The following is a 7500-nucleotide window of genomic DNA, read 5'->3' as shown; positions in this document are numbered from 1 at the left end:
GTCCATGACACAACAGACATACACCCACCTATTTAGTTTCATGTAATAGCCTGCAGTGAAATTCTTTCGTTTCGTGTAGAGACCTTTTATACATTTGGTTTGTTTCAGACAGACGGAACAGCCACCATTATAACCGTGATTAGTCTTTCAGCTTGATGTTAAATATTCTCCCTTTATTGCATCCTAATGTCAATAGCTCATTGAGAGACGATTTATTTCAGATTAGTCTTGTTTACACGTCGAACATTTTTATGATATCGATTATCTAGTAGTGTGAAACGTTGTCCTGTTGTCTTTAGAAAACGACTAATCGGAAAATAAATCGGTCCTTTCTCCACAAGCTGTTTTGTTTTGCCGGCGAATATCGTCGAACACAAATCACTGTGTTGCGCTTCCGTCTCAACCTTACAACCCTAAAAAGGGTTGAGAAATTAGCTTTTAAATTATATCTGTTCCTAAACCGATATAAGCCTGATTAAAAAAGGTAATTTCTCACCCTTTTTAATCAGGCTTATATCATTATAGGAACAAATGTAATAATAACACGGTTGAAAAGCGAGTGCATAGTGCATTCTGCGTGCATTCTGATACGTCTTTCGACACACCAGTTATCGTTGTAATTACTGTTCCATATCCTACAATTTGAGAGATATCTCCTCGCTCTCAACAGCAAGCAGGGCTTACGTCACCGCGACCCACTGGGAGGCGGGGCAGACGCGTTTCTGGTCACGCACTGGTGGAGACGTTACATGTGGACCCCGGCAAGGTAGAGCTCTGCACGTTTTCTAAACCGGTACTGGAAACTCAAATCAGCGCGTCATTGGTTTTGGTGTGGTTTGGCGCGGCCATGTCAAACCCCCCAAAAAAGGAGGGGAAAGGGCCAGAGAAGTCCTTGTACTGCTGTCTCCCCTTCTCTCTCTTCGTACAGCCGTCTGTCCATCCATCAGTGTTCCAGGCAAGTCAGTGTCTTTCTGTCAGTCTGTCTGTCTGTGCTTGTGGTCGATATATCGTCCAGAGAGAGTGGACGTGTCCCAAGTCAGGTCGCTTGAAATCTACTGCTCCCAGACCAGCACTGACCTGTATTTCTTTTTTTCGACCCAATCCAGTGTTGTACGATCTTGCTTAAGGACATTCACCAGACTAGGTTTGAACAGACGTCATGGAATGACATTTGTGGTGTAAATGTAAATGTATCATTGGCTGCACAGATGCTGTATCCTATAAAGAATAAAAATGATACATGGCGGTTGCGTCTCCTAAACTGTTTTAACTGTTGACTGATCGCCCTCATGCTGACAACCGTATTAAACATTAAAACATCACTCCTCACGACTTGTGGTGTTTGTGTATATCCGAGCTCTCATTCTTCCCTCTCTAATCCATTTCACTTCTGTAGCACGTTTGTTCTGGCAGCGCACAATACACATAGTCAATTACCGTCAACGCAGCGCTGAGTCGCCGTCTTTCTGTAAATAAACGGTCGTATTCCATGAAAATCATGAAAACAAAACAGAAAGTTCCTCAAAATAATTGAGGGGGGGTCACTGGAGCAGCTATCGTCGACGATGTGATAAAGCGTTTGCTTAAAACCCTAACTTCTTTCCCATGCGTGGACGGCAGGGTTGTAAATCAGCCTGTGTGTGTGTGTGTGTCTGTGTGTGTGTGTGTGTGTGTGTGTGTGCCTGCGTGCATGTGTGATATCATCATGGTGTTGAAACACACAGTCGGAGCTGTAAAGCCTCTATGCACTAACCGTATGACATCAGACCCCCCCCCCCTCCCTCCCCTCCAACCCTCATCATCTGGCTCAGTCATTTCTTACCTCACACACCAGACTCCCTCAGCCTTTTTGTTGTTGCCTTTGGTTTTTAACAGGCCGCCACTCCGTCCACTCAGGGAATTTGAGGTTTTACTGCGTTCCGTGAACACGAGACTCGTTTCCCCATCCTGCTGAACAAGAATGGCAACACTTAGGGGCTACAAAGGGAGGGAAAACGGCTTGTTCTGTCATAGTGTTTATCGAAGTTGAAAAATACACTCGATAAAAAGAAAAAGTTTATCAGTTGTTATTTTTTGGTGGGGGAGGTTTGTTTGAAGTGTGTGTGTGTGTGTGTGTGTGTGTGTGTGTGTGTGTGTGTGTGTGTGTGTGTGTGTGTGTGTGTGTGTGTGTGTGTGTGTGTGTGTGTGTCTGCTGCTGGGGTTGTAATGCTACCTCTAAACACACCACGCTGACAATGCAAGAGGAAAAATTGCGGGGGCTGTCTTGGAAAAACACCAAAACAGCTGGACTCCATTCACACTCATCCCTCACTCAGCTATCCATTTTTATTTTTTGTGCTTTGTAGCCATAACTTATCCTGGGGATGTACACTAGCATAATACTGCCAAGTTTCATCGGCACGGGGCAAGTGATGTTAGGTACGTAGTATGTAATAGAGGAGTGTTGAATCCCAGCAAGCTTTGGGTTAAGGAAAAAGGCAAGAGCCTTTGAACTCGGGGCCATATCATCACCTTTTAACCTGTGTCACAGCAGAGAGACAGTCACAGGTGTGCCTCAGATCTTTCTAAAAAGATTCTCACGCTTAATGGCTGCACTATGTTGTTGATGTTATATATCATATAATGTGTGTGTGTATTATGTATATATATATATATATATATATATATATATATATATATATATATATATATATATATATATATATATATATATATATTTTGACACATTCTAAAATAGTAGGTGGTGTGTTCAGTAATTGCAAAGTCAATGTATTCTAAAATAGTGATAGTGAGTAGGCCTATCGATTTATTGCATATCGATGTTGATCTATTGATTAACCGATATCAATATATTAAATAGGGATTTTGATCTATTAAATTATGAGGGCAATCTATCAAATAGTGATGTTGATATTTTTGAATATTGATATCTATCTGTCAAATTGTAGGTGTCGATCCAATAGTGATGTCGATCTATTCAAATCGAATGATGCATTTATGTAGCCTAATTCAAAAGTCGATGGATTCCCCGATTCTGAGGTAGACGTAGTCCTATTCTAAACTTCAAAAGTCGCAGTATTCATCAAATCGAACGGTCATACATACTCGTCCAATATCAAACGTCTGTCAGGCACAGCATTATTCAAATTCAGCTCTGTGGCCGGGGCTTTGGCTCCCGGCGTTGCGAGACGAGGGCTCGCAGAACTGGAAGGAGAGCCGAGGTCTAGACGCTCTGAAAGACATCCGGCGTTCATTTCCTCAAGTGCCGTTTGGACGTCGGGCCGCGGCTGTCTCTCTGGGAAAAGCATTATCCGGCCCGCCGCTAGTCTGCTCGGGAGAGGGGGAGAGCGAGAAAGCGAGAATGGGCGAAAGGGGTCCAGTTTCAAAGAATACGGGCCTGAGGAGGAATGTTTTACATTCAAACAAGGTCATTGGACAAAGAGAGGCTGAAGACTTTAGCACATGTGGACGTGGTCATCCTCCTCCAGAGGGTCTGTGACGGGGTTACATCATAGGACGAACGGACAGGCACACGCATTTCACACACAAACTTCTGCGGGCCAACCGTGGAAAGGGAGACGGCTTAGCAAATTGGTGAAATTAGGGAATAAGATTTATGGGTGATTGCATTACATTTATTTTGTAAGACGTTTGTATTTTTATTATGACCATTATGGTATATTCAATTTGACATTCATTGTTCAAAGTGATGTACTGCCTCCCTCATAACGATTCGTTTGACTTATGTAGAGATGTTTAACCTCAATTTTTCATGATTACCCCTACTGCTCGGGCTCGTGTGATGTGTTGCCCTTTAATGACCCAATCATTAATATCCCAGACAGGCAGCGGAGAAAGCACCGTCCATACCTTTGCACACATGGCCTCAACGGTAAACATGTTGTGGTGGGTCTTGTCGCGTACACACCCAAACACACATCTGCCCGAATCTGCTCGAAATCTGGGATGCCAGATTGGACACCGGGAACGAGCAATAATAGCCCCCACCCCTGTATTCCTGGGAGTGCTCCATCAGGCCCAGACTGCCTGGCACAGAACAAGCTCTGAACTGTATCAGCACAAATGACCCAGTGTGCTCCACTTCTTTAGTGCCTTGTCCAGGTCCAGAGCCTTTTCAGTCCAGGGCTGCTTCAAGTCCAGAGCTGCTTCAAGCTAGTAGTGGCACGCATTGGCTCAGTGGTGTTAAAGTCTGAACGATTAATGACTTGCTTGCAGATTTGACTGAAGAGCGAGGTTTATAATGTAAACAGTGCTGCCTGCCTGCGGCATTGCTTTCTTTCTCTTTTTTGTTGACTTCCCATTCAAATGTGTGTGTGTGTGTGTGTGTGTGTGTGCAGATTTATGTATATTTGAGTTTGTGTGGAGTGTGCCTGCATTCATTTGTGTGTGTGTGTGTGTGTGTGTGCGTGTGTGTGTGTTTGTGTGTGTGTGCATCTGTGTGCATGTGCGTTTTTGTGTGCCTGTGTGTTTTTGTGTTCCTTTGTGTGTGCAGAGAAACGGGGGCCATCTCTAGCGAGGGGTTGACTTCTTGACATCCAGAGAGATTATTTACAACAGCCCCTCCGTGGGTGCGTGTTGTAGGTGAAAAGTACATTCAAGACGCCTAGCGTAGGCTGTCCACTGCTCTCAACAGAGCGCCAGCTGCTCCGTCAGTGGTAGGGGGGGGGGGTCGGGGTGAGTGGGGGGGGGAGCACTAAAGCAGATGGGGAGACTGTTCTGAGAATGAAGTCAAAGGGGGTTTGCGTATCGCTATGTTAACCCCCACCCCCCCCGATCCGCCTTCTTCCACCGTTCTTCCGAGTGGATGATGTCACCGGGTATAGACGGTGTGTGGGTTTTGGAAGGACACGCCATCCCGTCTGAGTCGAGCTATTCCCGGGATCACGATTGCACACCTATCGTCGTTCTTTCACTGTGTTATCCTGGTGGGTTGTTATTCATACATTGTGGTACACACTGTGCACAGTTGCACAATGTTTGCGGCGGTTACACCGACCACTGAGAGTTAATTTGCTTTTTAATCCGATTTCCAGCAGGCCCGGCTCACCCTAACAAAGTATACCTATTTATGTATTAAACTGAAACATTATATGCATACGCTTAGCTCAAAGTAATGCCATTTCTAATCCAGGGTTTAAACATTTCTGTGGACCATCTCAAATTCAGAGGCCGAGCCAGAATCCATCGACATTTCAAAGGGGTTTCAAATCGTCATTATTATTATTACTAACGGCTTTATGATTAAAGTTTCCCTTTTACTCACATCGAACCACGGAAATTAATTATTTTTGGAGCCCAAAAAACACCTCATGAAGTCATGTCTATTCATCTAAGGGGGGGGGGGGGGGGGGGGGAGATTGTGTGGACCAAATAGCCGGTCTTCTCAGGAAGCCAGAACTATTTATTAAGCCTGCCTGTTGCCTTGAAGAGGTACAGCCAGGGACTAATAACAGAGGCTCCACCAAAGCATTCGCCGCTGTAATTTTGGGGTTTGGAAGTCGGTTCCCCGCTTTCCTCCGGATTGGGTTTTTTCTTTGGAACTGGGATCCAGTATGTAATTGCCTGGGTCTGCTCGCCACACTGCAGACAGACAGAGAGTCAAGACAACGCAAACACCCCCGAAGGCTAATGAGCTCTGAGCAGAACATGGACGCGGCTGCTGGCTGCTGCTGCTGCTGCTGCTTCTGAGGTGCGTCATGTTGTAAACATCGACATCCACCCCACCACCACCACCACCCAGGAGTTGATGAGATGCTCGCTGTGATTCTTAACAAGGAACGATTCTAGACGCTATCTGGTGGTGTTTATTTGCGAGGGGAGAATATTGTAAGCAGAATGAAGTTTAATAGGAAAATCGACACCGGATAAATAGGTTTTGGAATGTTGTTTAATTCCTGAAACGCATATAAAGAGCAACTTGTGCTTTTCTTTTGGGTACACAGATGAATAATCACAGATTGATAGCAGAATATATGCTATTAGCCAATTGAACGCCCCTTATATATGCAATTACTTTCTTATCCGAAAACACCAATCTCTTTTTTCTTCTAGTTCAGTGGTTTAAAAGCCACACACCTGAAGCCGACCGCTAAATACTAAGTAACAAGACATTGACAGAGAATCATTTTTACAAATAATATATATAAAAAAATTAAATATACCTGCCTCCCCTCTTGTCTTTTACGGAACCCATTACGAAAAAACCTCCACAATGATGCAGAACAATGCAGACCTTAAAGACAGCGTGAATCACACCAGGATGAAACCCAGCTTTCCTTCCTGCTCATCTTCTCTAGCAGGCAGACAGGCACACAGACAGGCACATAGACAGGCACACAGACAGACAGGCAGCCTCAGAGACACCAGGAGTGTGGGCCTGAGTCAGAGCCAGCGGCCCGTGGCTGATCTCATTAACCACATCATGACGTGATCGTCCAGGACTCTCCGTCTTGGATACGGGCCACTTCCTGGCTCCATGCAGATACCACATCAGGGGGGCGGGGGGGGGGATACTACCTGATCCAGAACATGAGGTCAAAGGGCAACACGGATCGATCCAAACACAGGGCCAATTAAGCATGGGGTTCGAAGCCGTTGAGAGACTCTCACGAGTCGCGGATGTGAGATGTCTAGACGGAGGAGGCTACCCCAAACAAACCGCGACTCTGGTGGTTGGCCGAGAGTAACTAGGACCTGTTTGGTTTGTTGTTCCTATAGATACCGGTGTTTACAATTTTGTACTTTTTGTTCCCCCCGACCACTCGGTGTTGTTCGTCGTCGATGAAGGATTTCAATCATTAATGTACCAGGATTCGTGAGTCAGTGTTTGCCTTCCAGAACAATCATAAAGCTCCACAGATCCTTCATAACTCCATAACTCAATATGGCGAGAGGCAAAGTTCAACCTTCAAAATAAGAATAAAAAATAACCTGTGATGAACAGCACCGAAGAGCAGAGCTCATGGTTTATGTGTAACCCTGTTAGCCAGACATGCTAACGGTTCAGCCTGCCTCCGGGTGCCTGCGTGGAGCTATCCAACCCTCTGTCGGCAGCTTAACGTGGGCTTGTTAAGGCTCCAGGGCTCCTTAACACCCTGGTTCCTTCCTGCTCGCCCATAGAGCAGGAGGACCAGGAAGCAGATGAAACACAGCCATGAGAGAGAGAGAGAGAGAGAGAGAGAGAGAGAGAGAGAGAGAGAGAGAGAGAGAGAGAGAGAGAGAGAGAGAGAGAGAGGGAGGGAGGGAGGGAGGGAGGGAGGGAGGGAGGGAGGGAGAGAGAGAGAGAGAGAGAGAGAGAGAGAGAGAGAGAGAGAGAGAGAGAGAGAGAGAGAGAGAGAGAGAGAGAGAGAGAGAGAGAGAGAGAGAGAGAGAGAGAGAGAGAGAGAGGGAGGGAGGGAGGGAGGGAGGGAGGGAGGGAGGGAGGGAGGGAGAGAGAGAGAGAGAGAGGGGGAGTGAGAGAGAGAGAGGGAGAGAGAGAGA

General features: G+C 45.9%; 1 protein-coding gene across 1 annotated transcript in view; it reads left to right on the top strand.

Moving 5' to 3' along the window:
• The window catches only part of zgc:73226 (BCL2/adenovirus E1B 19 kDa protein-interacting protein 3), a 7429-nt gene extending 6100 nt beyond the window's left edge, over positions 1 to 1329 (top strand). The window contains exon 6 of the mRNA XM_030354779.1: positions 1 to 1329. This exon is cut by the window's left edge and continues 314 nt beyond it. The gene's annotated coding sequence lies outside the window, so the exon portion shown is untranslated.
• The last annotated feature ends 6171 nt before the right edge of the window (positions 1330 to 7500 follow it).

Source organism: Gadus morhua, chromosome 4, assembly GCF_902167405.1.
Source record: "Gadus morhua chromosome 4, gadMor3.0, whole genome shotgun sequence".
In the NCBI taxonomy this organism is placed as follows: Eukaryota; Metazoa; Chordata; class Actinopteri; order Gadiformes; family Gadidae; genus Gadus; species Gadus morhua.
This window is presented reverse-complemented; position numbering and strand designations above follow the sequence as displayed.